Here is a 17,998-nt window from a genome sequence, read left to right on the forward strand (position 1 = left end):
TTACAGGCAATACCCGCTAAGCCCGACCGCGGCGAACGACTCCCGGGCAGCCGCTAATCCTCGTCGATTGCTCACTTTAATGCCGGCCACCCTCCGCTCGAGACTTCCGATTTCTGTTCCAAATGCTATTGCCGTTCCTATGCCGATTTCCCCACTCCATTTTCCATTTCCCACTTCCCACTTTCCACTTCCCATTTCCCGGCTCTTTGTTTACGTCATGTTGTACATGCTAAGCCGACAAATCGGTTGCGATTGATTAAAGTGCGACTCGAGCCGCACGGCATCCATCCCTGCGATTGCTATCTTGACTTCATTTTCGGCGCTGGTCGCTCTGCTTTTTTGGTTTTTGGTTTGATTTTGATTTTTGGTTTCGGGTTGCGGGATTTGGGTTTTGGGTGCTTGGGTGCTTGGGTGTTTTGGGTGTTGGGTCCTTGGGAATCTGACAAAAGCCGCTGTGCGACTCGAAAAGTAAGCCGCTGACGGCGTCCACCTGGTTTGTCAGTAAGCTTCCAATGCACTGGGAGAAACTGCGGTGCACTTAACGGAAATTCATAAAATATAATACACATACAAACACAGAAACCACGCTTGTATAAGACATATAATAGTGAGGCTCTTAAAATGTAGGGAAATTAATGATTATATTTTTATAAATTTTTAATTTAAAACACACAAATATTATTTCAGCCAATTAGTCCGTCAACTTTGTTCTCAGTGCGCCTGTATTGTCCTTTTTGCGCTAAGCGCGTGAAATTTGTCATATCCTTATCGGCACCACGCCCCGCCGCCGCCCTCACTCCTTCGCCCAATCTGGTGGTTAGTTTTCCATGCAGCACGTCGGCCAAGGAGGCGTGAAATATGCCCGGAGCAACCACGTCCCCGGAGAATCCGATCTGGCACGGAATCCCGCGCCGCAGGCGGAGCTCCGCCGAGTCCGTGAAATCGCTGCGTGTGCCCGGCTCGAGCGGCTGTCGGGGATTTGCGACTTACTCGCCTAGATGCACATCGAATTGTCCCCGGGCGGCTGGCGCCTCCATCTCCAAGGATGAGGTCACCACTGCGCCAGATGCAAGGGTGGCCGCCACATTTGTGGGGTCACCAGTGTGAACTAATACACCCCAAGTAGCTAGTTACTTAAAAGAAACACATTGTATTAACTAAGTAGCTGTTTAAAAAATGTGGCAAAATGGTTTACTAGATAATCATCATCACATTACAATAGTTGCGTTCTGCATGGCAGGTTGCGTTGATTGGGGTCACCAATCAGCGTCGCCGTCGCCGTCGCTCGAACTCCAAACTCTCGAAACAAACGCAAATACCTTGCTTCATTAAATCAAAAAATGGAGATCATCAAGTCGGCAACCTGCCATTGGATACTTTTCGTGGCTTCCCAGTCATTTGTCACCGCTCGGGGTCACCACTGGGCATGGAAAAAGCCAGATGTGCGTCTGTGGGAGCCCGCCATTGTTGGAAGTACAGTTGCGCCTTTTGTGGGAGGGGTGGGGAGGGGCTTGTGGTCCCTCAAAAAGGGGGTTCAAAAGGGGGGAATGGGGCTTTAACCAGTTACAGGTGGCGAGAATCGCAATTGAACGCTTTGCACTAATTACTTTCGCAATTACGCGCGTAACGAACTCGTCTTGGGAGCCAAAATGCGTTCGCACTTCCCATCATTAGGCCCCCTTTTTGTGTGCTCCACCCTTGCCACCCCGCCCCACTCCCCCCTGGCATATTAATCAAATTAGCTCCAATTTTTTTCCCCTTGTTTCGCCAGCGCCTTTGGCTGTTACTGTTAGGCGTTTAATTTGCCTTTTTGCGCCCGTTTTTGTTTCGGTTTTTCTGTATTGTACTTTTTCTTCTGATCGCCGGAATCATTTTAATTGATGTCGCTGATGATGAGCACCCCGCCCCCCGCCCCCCGACTCTACGCCCCTGCACGGCTTACGCACGCTCCACTTGGAGAAAAATTAACCAAATGTGCAATTAGATTTGGTCCGAAGAAGTCAAGAAGTGGAAAACTAGGTTAACTAAGGGCACAACTAATTTCTTATTATAATCCTATTAATAGATTAAAGTAAAGTACTGAAGTTTAAAGTATTGCAATCTTTTAATCTTGCAGTATATTATGGCTTTGGGAAGTGCAACCAATAAAATAACAACCATTTATTTAATGTGCAGAGCGAATTGGCTGGCTTTTTCGCCAAGTGCAGCAGATTGAGTTGTCAACTCGACTTTGCCCCACTGCGGATGAGGAGGCGTGGCCAAGATGGGCCTTAGCTGGGGCGTTGATGACATTAATAAACGCAATGCACATATGCAAAAAAGGCAGATGGAATGCGCGGCGGCGAGCAGAAGAAACCACAATGTTAATTACCACTAGGCGGAAAAGAAGCCCAGAAGATGAAGGAGCGACAAAATTGTAACAGTGGCAAATGCCCCAGCCCTAAAAAGCAAGGGGGCGTGGCCGGCAGCTGGACCAAGTGCTGCAAAAAGGGCGAAACCCACTGGGCAAGTGGTGCTCCCCTTTGGAGCAGGATGCGAATTGGAATCGGGATCGTAACTGGAGCGCTGAAGATGCCGCCCAAGGCCGATCAGGTGGCGCATTTAATTGCCCAGGAATGGTAGCTCCTTTTTTTCGTTCTTTTTTCAGTTTTGGGTGACGGATATGGCCAAGAAACTGTGGCATTCCTTACAAACTTGCAACGGAGAAGGTGTGAGTCTGGACCAGATTTATGGCTATAGGAAGTCAGCCGAATGATGAATGGTCCTTAATGGTGTAATGCGTGTGCAATTAAAAGGTCTTATGAGAATATTTAACAAAACAAACCAACAAAAAAATTAAATTGCCACAATTTTCTAAATTTGAATGCTGATTCTTAGAGAATTACAGCAGAAACATTTAGAGGTATGCCACTTCAAAATCCGATGAATATTAGTTGAGTTATGGAGTTTAGAACTTCAGCCTTGGGTCATTTTGTAATTTTTTTGAATTTCTACATCATAACATCAAAAAAATGACAAAAAAATTAAAAAAAAATAAATTTTTAAATTTAAATGCAGATGTTTAGAGAATTGCAACAGAAACATTTAGAGGTATGCCACTTCAAAATCCGATTAAGAGAAGTGGAGTTATGGAGTTTGGAACTTCAGCCTTGGGCCATTTTTTGAATTGTTTTGATTTTGTACAACATTATACAACAAAAAAGTGCAAAAATTAAAAAAAAAAATAAATTTCTAAATTTGAATGCAGATGTTTAGAGAATTGCAACAGAAACATTTAGAGGTATGCCACATTAAAATCCGATTAAGAGAAGTGGAGTTATGGAGTTTGGAACTTCAGCCTTGGGCCATTTTTTGAATTGTTTTGATGTTGTACAACATTATACAACAAAAAAGTGCAAAAATTAAAAAAAAAAATAAATTTATAAATTTGAATGCAGATGTTTAGAGAATTGCAACAGAAACATTTAGAGGTATGCCACTTCAAAATCCGATGAATATTAGTTGAGTTATGGAGGTTAGAACTTCAGCTTTGGGACATTTTGTAATTTTTTTGAATTTCTACATCATTACATCAAAAAAATGACAAAAAAATTAAAAAAAAATAAATTTTTAAATTTAAATGCAGATGTTTAGAGAATTGCAACAGAAACATTTAGAGGTATGCCACTTCAAAATCCGATGAATATTAGTTGAGTTATGGAGTTTAGAATTGCTTTGATTTTGTACAACATTATACAACAAAAAAGTGCAAAAATTAAAAAAAAAAATAAATTTCTAAATTTGAATGCAGATGTTGAGAGAATTGCAACAGAAACATTTAGAGGTATGCCACATTAAAATCCGATTAAGAGAAGTGGAGTTATGGAGTTTGGAACTTCAGCCTTGGGCCATTTTTTGAATTGTTTTGATTTTGTACAACATTATACAACAAAAAAGTGCAAAAATTAAAAAAAAAAATAAATTTCTAAATTTGAATGCAGATGTTGAGAGAATTGCAACAGAAACATTTAGAGGTATGCCACATTAAAATCCGATTAAGAGAAGTGGAGTTATGGAGTTTGGAACTTCAGCCTTGGGCCATTTTTTGAATTGTTTTGATTTTGTACAACATTATACAACAAAAAAGTGCAAAAATTAAAAAAAAAAATAAATTTCTAAATTTGAATGCAGATGTTTAGAGAATTGCAACAGAAACATTTAGAGGTATGCCACATTAAAATCCGATTAAGAGAAGTGGAGTTATGGAGTTTGGAACTTCAGCCTTGGGCCATTTTTTGAATTGTTTTGATTTTGTACAACATTATACAACAAAAAAGTACAAAAATTAAAAAAAAAAATAAATTTCTAAATTTGAATGCAGATGTTGAGAGAATTGCAACAGAAACATTTAGAGGTATGCCACATTAAAATCCGATTAAGAGAAGTGGAGTTATGGAGTTTGGAACTTCAGCCTTGGGCCATTTTTTGAATTGTTTTGATTTTGTACAACATTATACAACAAAAAAGTGCAAAAATTAAAAAAAAAAATAAATTTCTAAATTTGAATGCAGATGTTTAGAGAATTGCAACAGAAACATTTAGAGGTATGCCACATTAAAATCCGATTAAGAGAAGTGGAGTTATGGAGTTTGGAACTTCAGCCTTGGGCCATTTTTTGAATTGTTTTGATTTTGTACAACATTATACAACAAAAAAGTGCAAAAATTAAAAAAAAAAATAAATTTCTAAATTTGAATGCAGATGTTTAGAGAATTGCAACAGAAACATTTAGAGGTATGCCACATTAAAATCCGATTAAGAGAAGTGGAGTTATGGAGTTTGGAACTTCAGCCTTGGGCCATTTTTTGAATTGTTTTGATTTTGTACAACATTATACAACAAAAAAGTGCAAAAATTAAAAAAAAAAATAAATTTCTAAATTTGAATGCAGATGTTTAGAGAATTGCAACAGAAACATTTAGAGGTATGCCACATTAAAATCCGATTAAGAGAAGTGGAGTTATGGAGTTTGGAACTTCAGCCTTGGGCCATTTTTTGAATTGTTTTGATTTTGTACAACATTATACAACAAAAAAGTGCAAAAATTAAAAAAAAAAATAAATTTCTAAATTTGAATGCAGATGTTTAGAGAATTGCAACAGAAACATTTAGAGGTATGCCACATTAAAATCCGATTAAGAGAAGTGGAGTTATGGAGTTTGGAACTTCAGCCTTGGGCCATTTTTTGAATTGTTTTGATTTTGTACAACATTATACAACAAAAAAGTGCAAAAATGAAAAAAAAAAATAAATTTCTAAATTTGAATGCAGATGTTTAGAGAATTGCAACAGAAACATTTAGAGGTATGCCACATTAAAATCCGATTAAGAGAAGTGGAGTTATGGAGTTTGGAACTTCAGCCTTGGGCCATTTTTTGAATTGTTTTGATTTTGTACAACATTATACAACAAAAAAGTGCAAAAATTAAAAAAAAAAATAAATTTCTAAATTTGAATGCAGATGTTTAGAGAATTGCAACAGAAACATTTAGAGGTATGCCACATTAAAATCCGATTAAGAGAAGTGGAGTTATGGAGTTTGGAACTTCAGCCTTGGGCCATTTTTTGAATTGTTTTGATTTTGTACAACATTATACAACAAAAAAGTGCAAAAATTAAAAAAAAAATAAATTTCTAAATTTGAATGCAGATGTTGAGAGAATTGCAACAGAAACATTTAGAGGTATGCCACATTAAAATCCGATTAAGAGAAGTGGAGTTATGGAGTTTGGAACTTCAGCCTTGGGCCATTTTTTGAATTGTTTTGATTTTGTACAACATTATACAACAAAAAAGTGCAAAAATTAAAAAAAAAAATAAATTTCTAAATTTGAATGCAGATGTTTAGAGAATTGCAACAGAAACATTTAGAGGTATGCCATATTAAAATCCGATTAAGAGAAGTGGAGTTATGGAGTTTGGAACTTCAGCCTTGGGCCATTTTTTGAATTGTTTTGATTTTGTACAACATTATACAACAAAAAAGTGCAAAAATTAAAAAAAAAAATAAATTTCTAAATTTGAATGCAGATGTTTAGAGAATTGCAACAGAAACATTTAGAGGTATGCCACATTAAAATCCGATTAAGAGAAGTGGAGTTATGGAGTTTGGAACTTCAGCCTTGGGCCATTTTTTGAATTGTTTTGATTTTGTACAACATTATACAACAAAAAAGTGCAAAAATTAAAAAAAAAAATAAATTTCTAAATTTGAATGCAGATGTTGAGAGAATTGCAACAGAAACATTTAGAGGTATGCCACATTAAAATCCGATTAAGAGAAGTGGAGTTATGGAGTTTGGAACTTTAGCCTTGGGCCATTTTTTGAATTGTTTTGATTTTGTACAACATTATACAACAAAAAAGTGCAAAAATTAAAAAAAAAAATAAATTTCTAAATTTGAATGCAGATGTTGAGAGAATTGCAACAGAAACATTTAGAGGTATGCCACATTAAAATCCGATTAAGAGAAGTGGAGTTATGGAGTTTGGAACTTCAGCCTTGGGCCATTTTTTGAATTGTTTTGATTTTGTACAACATTATACAACAAAAAAGTGCAAAAATGAAAAAAAAAAATAAATTTCTAAATTTGAATGCAGATGTTTAGAGAATTGCAACAGAAACATTTAGAGGTATGCCACATTAAAATCCGATTAAGAGAAGTGGAGTTATGGAGTTTGGAACTTCAGCCTTGGGCCATTTTTTGAATTGTTTTGATTTTGTACAACATTATACAACAAAAAAGTGCAAAAATTAAAAAAAAAAATAAATTTCTAAATTTGAATGCAGATGTTTAGAGAATTGCAACAGAAACATTTAGAGGTATGCCACATTAAAATCCGATTAAGAGAAGTGGAGTTATGGAGTTTGGAACTTCAGCCTTGGGCCATTTTTTGAATTGTTTTGATTTTGTACAACATTATACAACAAAAAAGTGCAAAAATTAAAAAAAAAAATAAATTTCTAAATTTGAATGCAGATGTTTAGAGAATTGCAACAGAAACATTTAGAGGTATGCCACATTAAAATCCGATTAAGAGAAGTGGAGTTATGGAGTTTGGAACTTCAGCCTTGGGCCATTTTTTGAATTGTTTTGATTTTGTACAACATTATACAACAAAAAAGTGCAAAAATTAAAAAAAAAAATAAATTTCTAAATTTGAATGCAGATGTTTAGAGAATTGCAACAGAAACATTTAGAGGTATGCCACATTAAAATCCGATTAAGAGAAGTGGAGTTATGGAGTTTGGAACTTCAGCCTTGGGCCATTTTTTGAATTGTTTTGATTTTGTACAACATTATACAACAAAAAAGTGCAAAAATTAAAAAAAAAAATAAATTTCTAAATTTGAATGCAGATGTTTAGAGAATTGCAACAGAAACATTTAGAGGTATGCCACATTAAAATCCGATTAAGAGAAGTGGAGTTATGGAGTTTGGAACTTCAGCCTTGGGCCATTTTTTGAATTGTTTTGATTTTGTACAACATTATACAACAAAAAAGTGCAAAAATTAAAAAAAAAAATAAATTTCTAAATTTGAATGCAGATGTTTAGAGAATTGCAACAGAAACATTTAGAGGTATGCCACATTAAAATCCGATTAAGAGAAGTGGAGTTATGGAGTTTGGAACTTCAGCCTTGGGCCATTTTTTGAATTGTTTTGATTTTGTACAACATTATACAACAAAAAAGTGCAAAAATGAAAAAAAAAAATAAATTTCTAAATTTGAATGCAGATGTTTAGAGAATTGCAACAGAAACATTTAGAGGTATGCCACATTAAAATCCGATTAAGAGAAGTGGAGTTATGGAGTTTGGAACTTCAGCCTTGGGCCATTTTTTGAATTGTTTTGATTTTGTACAACATTATACAACAAAAAAGTGCAAAAATTAAAAAAAAAAATAAATTTCTAAATTTGAATGCAGATGTTTAGAGAATTGCAACAGAAACATTTAGAGGTATGCCACATTAAAATCCGATTAAGAGAAGTGGAGTTATGGAGTTTGGAACTTCAGCCTTGGGCCATTTTTTGAATTGTTTTGATTTTGTACAACATTATACAACAAAAAAGTGCAAAAATTAAAAAAAAAATAAATTTCTAAATTTGAATGCAGATGTTGAGAGAATTGCAACAGAAACATTTAGAGGTATGCCACATTAAAATCCGATTAAGAGAAGTGGAGTTATGGAGTTTGGAACTTCAGCCTTGGGCCATTTTTTGAATTGTTTTGATTTTGTACAACATTATACAACAAAAAAGTGCAAAAATTAAAAAAAAAAATAAATTTCTAAATTTGAATGCAGATGTTTAGAGAATTGCAACAGAAACATTTAGAGGTATGCCATATTAAAATCCGATTAAGAGAAGTGGAGTTATGGAGTTTGGAACTTCAGCCTTGGGCCATTTTTTGAATTGTTTTGATTTTGTACAACATTATACAACAAAAAAGTGCAAAAATTAAAAAAAAAAATAAATTTCTAAATTTGAATGCAGATGTTTAGAGAATTGCAACAGAAACATTTAGAGGTATGCCACATTAAAATCCGATTAAGAGAAGTGGAGTTATGGAGTTTGGAACTTCAGCCTTGGGCCATTTTTTGAATTGTTTTGATTTTGTACAACATTATACAACAAAAAAGTGCAAAAATTAAAAAAAAAAATAAATTTCTAAATTTGAATGCAGATGTTGAGAGAATTGCAACAGAAACATTTAGAGGTATGCCACATTAAAATCCGATTAAGAGAAGTGGAGTTATGGAGTTTGGAACTTTAGCCTTGGGCCATTTTTTGAATTGTTTTGATTTTGTACAACATTATACAACAAAAAAGTGCAAAAATTAAAAAAAAAAATAAATTTCTAAATTTGAATGCAGATGTTGAGAGAATTGCAACAGAAACATTTAGAGGTATGCCACATTAAAATCCGATTAAGAGAAGTGGAGTTATGGAGTTTGGAACTTCAGCCTTGGGCCATTTTTTGAATTGTTTTGATTTTGTACAACATTATACAACAAAAAAGTGCAAAAATTAAAAAAAAAAATAAATTTCTAAATTTGAATGCAGATGTTTAGAGAATTGCAACAGAAACATTTAGAGGTATGCCACATTAAAATCCGATTTAGAGAAGTGGAGTTATGGAGTTTGGAACTTCAGCTATGGGACATTTTTGAATTTTTTCGAATTTTTCAACATCAAAAAAATGACAAAAAAATTAAAAAAAAAAAAAATTTAATTTAAATGCAGATGTTTAGAGAATTGCAACAGAAACATTTAGAGGTATGCCACATTAAAATCCGATTAAGAGAAGTGGAGTTATGGAGTTTGGAACTTCAGCCTTGGGCCATTTTTTGAATTGTTTTGATTTTGTACAACATTATACAACAAAAAAGTGCAAAAATTAAAAAAAAAAATAAATTTCTAAATTTGAATGCAGATGTTTAGAGAATTGCAACAGAAACATTTAGAGGTATGCCACATTAAAATCCGATTAAGAGAAGTGGAGTTATGGAGTTTGGAACTTCAGCCTTGGGCCATTTTTTGAATTGTTTTGATTTTGTACAACATTATACAACAAAAAAGTGCAAAAATTAAAAAAAAAAATAAATTTCTAAATTTGAATGCAGATGTTGAGAGAATTGCAACAGAAACATTTAGAGGTATGCCACATTAAAATCCGATTAAGAGAAGTGGAGTTATGGAGTTTGGAACTTTAGCCTTGGGCCATTTTTTGAATTGTTTTGATTTTGTACAACATTATACAACAAAAAAGTGCAAAAATTAAAAAAAAAAATAAATTTCTAAATTTGAATGCAGATGTTGAGAGAATTGCAACAGAAACATTTAGAGGTATGCCACATTAAAATCCGATTAAGAGAAGTGGAGTTATGGAGTTTGGAACTTCAGCCTTGGGCCATTTTTTGAATTGTTTTGATTTTGTACAACATTATACAACAAAAAAGTGCAAAAATTAAAAAAAAAAATAAATTTCTAAATTTGAATGCAGATGTTTAGAGAATTGCAACAGAAACATTTAGAGGTATGCCACATTAAAATCCGATTAAGAGAAGTGGAGTTATGGAGTTTGGAACTTCAGCCTTGGGCCATTTTTTGAATTGTTTTGATTTTGTACAACATTATACAACAAAAAAGTGCAAAAATTAAAAAAAAAAATAAATTTCTAAATTTGAATGCAGATGTTTAGAGAATTGCAACAGAAACATTTAGAGGTATGCCACATTAAAATCCGATTTAGAGAAGTGGAGTTATGGAGTTTGGAACTTCAGCTATGGGACATTTTTGAATTTTTTCGAATTTTTCAACATCAAAAAAATGACAAAAAAATTAAAAAAAAAAAAATTTAATTTAAATGCAGATGTTTAGAGAATTGCAACAGAAACATTTAGAGGTATGCCACATTAAAATCCGATTAAGAGAAGTGGAGTTATGGAGTTTGGAACTTCAGCCTTGGGCCATTTTTTGAATTGTTTTGATTTTGTACAACATTATACAACAAAAAAGTGCAAAAATTAAAAAAAAAAATAAATTTCTAAATTTGAATGCAGATGTTTAGAGAATTGCAACAGAAACATTTAGAGGTATGCCACATTAAAATCCGATTTAGAGAAGTGGAGTTATGGAGTTCGGAACTTCAGCCTTGGGCCATTTTTTGAATTGTTTTGATTTTGTACAACATTATACAACAAAAAAGTGCAAAAATTAAAAAAAAAAATAAATTTCTAAATTTGAATGCAGATGTTTAGAGAATTGCAACAGAAACATTTAGAGGTATGCCATATTAAAATCCGATTAAGAGAAGTGGAGTTATGGAGTTTGGAACTTCAGCCTTGGGCCATTTTTTGAATTGTTTTGATTTTGTACAACATTATACAACAAAAAAGTGCAAAAATTAAAAAAAAAAATAAATTTCTAAATTTGAATGCAGATGTTTAGAGAATTGCAACAGAAACATTTAGAGGTATGCCACATTAAAATCCGATTAAGAGAAGTGGAGTTATGGAGTTTGGAACTTCAGCCTTGGGCCATTTTTTGAATTGTTTTGATTTTGTACAACATTATACAACAAAAAAGTGCAAAAATTAAAAAAAAAAATAAATTTCTAAATTTGAATGCAGATGTTGAGAGAATTGCAACAGAAACATTTAGAGGTATGCCACATTAAAATCCGATTAAGAGAAGTGGAGTTATGGAGTTTGGAACTTTAGCCTTGGGCCATTTTTTGAATTGTTTTGATTTTGTACAACATTATACAACAAAAAAGTGCAAAAATTAAAAAAAAAAATAAATTTCTAAATTTGAATGCAGATGTTGAGAGAATTGCAACAGAAACATTTAGAGGTATGCCACATTAAAATCCGATTAAGAGAAGTGGAGTTATGGAGTTTGGAACTTCAGCCTTGGGCCATTTTTTGAATTGTTTTGATTTTGTACAACATTATACAACAAAAAAGTGCAAAAATTAAAAAAAAAAATAAATTTCTAAATTTGAATGCAGATGTTTAGAGAATTGCAACAGAAACATTTAGAGGTATGCCACATTAAAATCCGATTAAGAGAAGTGGAGTTATGGAGTTTGGAACTTCAGCCTTGGGCCATTTTTTGAATTGTTTTGATTTTGTACAACATTATACAACAAAAAAGTGCAAAAATTAAAAAAAAAAAAAAATTTCTAAATTTGAATGCAGATGTTTAGAGAATTGCAACAGAAACATTTAGAGGTATGCCACATTAAAATCCGATTAAGAGAAGTGGAGTTATGGAGTTTGGAACTTCAGCCTTGGGCCATTTTTTGAATTGTTTTGATTTTGTACAACATTATACAACAAAAAAGTGCAAAAATTAAAAAAAAAAATAAATTTCTAAATTTGAATGCAGATGTTTAGAGAATTGCAACAGAAACATTTAGAGGTATGCCACATTAAAATCCGATTTAGAGAAGTGGAGTTATGGAGTTTGGAACTTCAGCTATGGGACATTTTTGAATTTTTTCGAATTTTTCAACATCAAAAAAATGACAAAAAAATTAAAAAAAAAAAAAATTTAATTTAAATGCAGATGTTTAGAGAATTGCAACAGAAACATTTAGAGGTATGCCACATTAAAATCCGATTAAGAGAAGTGGAGTTATGGAGTTTGGAACTTCAGCCTTGGGCCATTTTTTGAATTGTTTTGATTTTGTACAACATTATACAACAAAAAAGTGCAAAAATTAAAAAAAAAAATAAATTTCTAAATTTGAATGCAGATGTTTAGAGAATTGCAACAGAAACATTTAGAGGTATGCCACATTAAAATCCGATTTAGAGAAGTGGAGTTATGTAGTTTGGAACTTCAGCTTTGGGACATTTTTGAATTTTTTTGAATTTGTACAACATTATACAAACAACTTGTTTATAAATACTCAATAAAAGTTGCAGATGTACTAAATTTAAAGACCATGTAATTCTTTTACAAAATGCCACTCTTCAAATGCCCAAAGTACTTAAATCAATGGAATGCTTCTATATTCTGCAAAAATCAATAGAATTTAGCTATATTCTGCAAAAATCAAGGTAATTCCGCTATATTCTACGAAAATGACAACTGTTGCACACAGTAAATATAACTTCTTCCCATTGAAAAGTCTCGTAATTGTTGCCCATTTTGTGTTGCATTACATCGTTGATCCCGCTGAAGATACTGCCTCCTGTGGCAGGAGTTTGTTGCCCAACTCGGGCACACATACTCGTATGTGGGCATGTAGGCGACCGGGAACCTTCCACTGCGTGGCCACGCCCACGCCCCTGAAGCTGCCCACTCAGGTAGGCAAAAGGGGCTGCGGTGGAGGAGGGGGAGTGGCAGTGGCAGTGGTGGAATAACCGAGAAAAAGGCCGCACCATTTGCGGCTAATTTTGTAAATCATGATATCGTAATTAATTTTTGCAGCCTTCGCGTTGCAAACAGACGTGGAAAAGGGAACCCTTCGCCGCCTACGGACTCCACCCCCCGCCTCTACCCGCAACGCCCCTGAGTTTTGGTCGTAATTTTTTCTTTAGCCAGAAATCGTCGGAGTCAGCAAAAATCGGAGGAGTCGCTGGCTCCGCACACAGAGAGAAAAAACCAATTAATATTTGAGCAATGCTCCTGCGGCAACAATTAAAGTCAATGGCAGCCGCAACGAAACAGCGGCAACTGCTGCACTGAGCGAAAAAGTGCTCAATGCGGTGGCCGCAACAGTGGATATAATACCCTATATATACCCTATATAATTTCATGCATTCGAACCCAGAAATTTAACTTTTGGCCACTTTATAAATGAAAAAGAAATAATAAATCTCAAGGCCTGTTCCAGCACAGCGCCTTTCTTCCAGTGTATCATCGCAGCCAGGGAGAAACGATTTTTATTGAGATCTCAAAGATGCAAAGTGATTTGAATTTGATTGCACCGCGCGTGCGCTGTTCAAGCGCGCCTCCTTGCTCCTCCTGCTCCTCCTTGCTCCTCCTGCTCCTCTCAGCCTTTCTCCCCCATTCCCCTGCGCCGCGTACCCTTATTTCCCGCCTTTGTCTTGGCCTTTCGCCCTCGGTTACCATTCGTTTGTCGGCTTGCAGCGGCGCAGTGGGGCGTCGGAGGTGTGAAAACCCTGCTGGGTCTTAAATGCAAGCTAATAAGCAGCGGACTGCAAGTCAGGCATCTGCATCTTCATCTCCGTGCTCATCCTTCAGCTCTCGGATGGGGGAAATCGGGAACCGGGAACCGGGAATGGGTTAAGCGATCGTCGGTTCCTGATCGGTTACATGCAACCGAAATGGGAATATAATGGAGCTGGCCAGTCAGCGCTGGATTGGCATGACCAATGTGATGGACAGTAAGCAATGATCGGCATGCACATCACTTCATCGGCGGAATTATGCACCTCATAAGTAGGTGGTAGTCTGTCATATATTATCTGGCTGTCTGGTGGATGTATGGCCCAAATAGGAGGAAATGGGAAAGCTTCCGTTGCATACACTGTACATCTCGTGTTAAACTGTAATTAGGAAAACCATAAAATATCTGAGGGATGCTCGGCCTTCAACAGCACGTCTCTATTGCACACCAAATGTATCGAGCAGATTGCGCTAATTACGCTACATAAAATCAATGATGTCCACGCTGGTCCACTCCAGTGCGATTCAGCCATTCCCAGTGCAATTGCAAACCACACAACTTGGCCTCATCGACCGCAAATCGGTCAACTGAATCAGAACGCCCCTTGCCAGCCAGCTGAAGACCCCCGGCCCTGTTCATTGATAGGGCAAATAGACCTCGGAGGGAAAGTGGGCGAGGAAATGCCCACGACCAGTCGGAAAATGGAAGGAAAGCGGATAGCTGACCCAACAGCCAAGGCTGAGGAAATAGGAATCAAATCAAGCGACAAATAAATGTAACAAAATGCGACAACAGTCAAGGGCGTGGGCGGTGGTGGGCGGTGGTGGATGTGGGCGTGGGCCTGGGGGTTGGAAGGACGAAAGGACGAAAGGACATCGCAAGGAGGCGGCCACCACAAAGGCGACCTCAAAACGGCTGCCTAAAAACTCAATTACATAACAATCTGTTCACATTTTTTCACACACCATCAACTTTAAATGAGCTAGAGGCTGCGGGGCAAGGGGAATGGCGCAGGGAGGGGGGAGTGGGGGAGGCGGGTTATAAGGGGAGTAGTGGCCTTGGTGGGCGTGGCAGCATGCCCAAGCAATGCCAAAACGGTGGGCGGTGGGCCAAAAGGCACTCGAAATGAAATTACGAGCACACACGACCACTACAGCACCACTGTAAAAAAATAGTTTCACTAAATACATACAAATATACTGTTAAATAAAATTTCAAGATGTCTTCAAATATATTTTTGTAGTCGCAACATAATAGTTTTGCGTTATTGTTTGTCTATTAAAGCTTAAATACATGATTTAAACTTTCATAAGTGGTCAATATGGTTATAATAATGTTCCTTAAAATACTTTCCCCAATCAAAAATCTTTTTAAAGTGCACGGAAACAGATACAGAACAGAAAAGTCGAGGGTTGCAGGAGCCAGTCTGGTCAGGACGAAGGACCCGTGCGGCGAGAGGGGGGGAGGCCAAAAATAACGGGGGACACAAATTACAATGTAATTTATTTGCCGCCAAGCCAATAGAGGGGTAGTTGGCTGGAGGGGGGAGTGGGGTGGTGGGTAGCAAAGGGGCTGGAGAGAAAATCAATCGCGACAGCCAAAGGAGCAAGGACCAGGCCAAGGATCCACCAGCGGCAGCTGGGCAAGGACAATGTATTAGGCTGTGTGGGGTTGACAGCCGGGACAGCCAGGACATCCAGGACACGCAGGACATCCAGCGGAGGGCTGTGAAACGACCATCAAACTAGCCAATGAATGTCAATTGTTGTTGCCGCTGATGGCGTTGATGTCCTCGTCGTTGTCTGTGCCAAATCACAGAAAGTGCCCAGAATCCGCCTTCTAATACCCTGCAAATCGCTGGTGTAAATGGAAGATGGAGCGTGTTGGAAAACGTCCAAGTGCAGCATGTTTGCATACCTGTTACTCGTAGAGCAGAACATTAAGCCGAAATTGTTGGGACCCCATGACTATTATGTTCCATCATTAGTTGTGTCTACTGTGAGTCGGCCAACAGTGTTGGTTAAGTGAGTTTGAGCACCCAATGAAAGGATTGTATACAACCAAGTGTTGGAAATTGATGTTGAAAGCAGTTCAATAACAAAGAACATGTGCATTTCGACTTGTAAAGGGTAATCCCACTTCCGTACACTGCCACCCAGCGGCTTCAGCTTTCTTGTTCGTCATTTGTCAAGATTGCTGGTTGTCTCGCTGTGTGAATACATATGCATACTCGAGTGTGTGTGTGAGTCAGTGTTGGCCAGGCATTGTAATTTTATGAGCCTAATGACGAATCCACACACCCTGCAAAGGGGGGTGTTATGTGTGGCTGTGTGCGTGGGAGGGTCTGCAGATTGGCTTCGATCCGTGATGAAATCGCCGAGGAAACTGCCGGCATGCGAATGCGGTTTTTCATTATGTCAGCGCCGAATGTCAAAATGGATTTTCGAACATGTCTGCTAACGATGGGGGCCCCCAACCCCACCCATTCAAGACCACGCCTCCCCCCTCGCGTTTAGTTTGTGTGTGCTTTACTTGCAATTATTCATAATTCGTGGGCTCATAAAAATAAATGGCCTGCTTAGCGTAATTGCCATAATTTTGTGTGACTTGACTTTTGCCAGCACAAAACAGAAGACGCAGAGGAGGGAGTTTTCCTGGTTTTCATGGTCGGAGTTTTCCAAGGGGGTTGCCGTGTTCTTTGTTTTGATTTTTTTTTCTTTTTTTCTGTTTTATTGTTTTCTCTGCGGGAAAAGTGGGCGTGTTTGTCCAAAATTAGCGACACATGTGCGCCCTGATCCTGATTTCTGACTCCTGTTTTCCGCTGCATCTGTTGATCGCTCGGCGTCATAATGCCCAAATCAGGTTGAGTGGGCGTGGCACTAGCCCTATTTGATGGCCACAATATGATGTGCGGTTGACACGCTGGTTATGCTCTATCTGTCCCAATGACGGCCAATTAACACGCTCGTTAATTGGACCAACTCAAATCGAACTCACAACTGTCACAATTCAGACTGCATTTATTAGGGGTGGCCCAATGGAATTCCATCAAAGTTTTGCTCAACGAAATGGATTTTATGGCTGTGATATACGAAATGGGTAGCCTCGTAACAAAGTGGACTTCACTTCCAGGTATTTTTGGTGTATTTGTATCGTTTAAGTAATGATTATTATGCTAATGGAATAAATACCTTTTAGAAAATAGTATTTTTTCAACATTTTTGGACTTACAGTAAATGTTACTGAACTATGAAGGTAAGTCTCGGATGTAACGAAATCGTTTTATCAAACTTTCACTCGTGGTAAATGTTAAAAATAATGTACGTGTGATTAGGTATTAGATGTTCAATGAATGGATTATACCTTAAGGTTATGATATAGATATATGATATATGAAGACCTTAACAACTACATTTATTCCATATTCTTCCATTCAGCTAGGACTATTTATAAAATCGTATCTACAAATGTATGTATTATTGAAATTCGAATGCTTTATTGTTTAGCTAAATATAATATTATAGAAAAAGGGTTCTCAACTTTTCTTAAACTAAATAAAACAGTTAATGCAACATTTTCGAAGATTTTGCGTTTGCTTTACTTAGATAAGGTTCAAGAATAGAATTCGTCGTAAATTTGCTTTCAAAGCAGATGCAAAGTACGCATATTGGAGCACAGCATTCCACGCCAATTTGGTATCCCCACTTACCATTACTTATTTCCAAATGACATGGAGCAGTTCTTCAATTTCCTGCCTGTCATTCCCTTGGTTTTCATATCCGTCCATATCGCCATGCCGCCCAAATGCCACTCCCCTTTCGCCACTCCATTGAATTTTCCGCCCACGCCACTGCAGCCATTTGACAGACAAATCAAAGAGACATTTTGAGCGGAAAATTCCCCTCAAAGCATCCCACATTCCACATCCAATCCGAGTTGTTTGCGGCCACTTGGCTTATTTCCCTGCCTCGCCGGCGAATTTCCCAGTATTCGATTTCCCTGCCTTTCTGGTTTTTGGCTTGCATCCATTTCGAGTTCGGCTTTTCAAAGTCAATTTGTTTCTGATTTCGTTATTTTTAAGAGTTTTATTTGTGGCTCGATGCCAAAAAATGGCAATAAGTTCTATTTACATTTACCAATGTTTATTAATTATTTCGAGGTTTTTGTACAGCAGATTTTCCCATATTTGTGTTTTTTTTTTAATCTTTTTAAATTTGATTTTTTAGTAGTAGTAAAAATAATATTTATAAATGCTTATTAATAAGGGTAAAAGAGGATATGAATTTGTATTTGTATTCGTAAGAAAAT

This window comes from Drosophila erecta, unplaced genomic scaffold (assembly GCF_003286155.1).
Source record: "Drosophila erecta strain 14021-0224.00,06,07 unplaced genomic scaffold, DereRS2 tig00000126-arrow-pilon, whole genome shotgun sequence".
Classification (NCBI taxonomy): Eukaryota; Metazoa; Arthropoda; class Insecta; order Diptera; family Drosophilidae; genus Drosophila; species Drosophila erecta.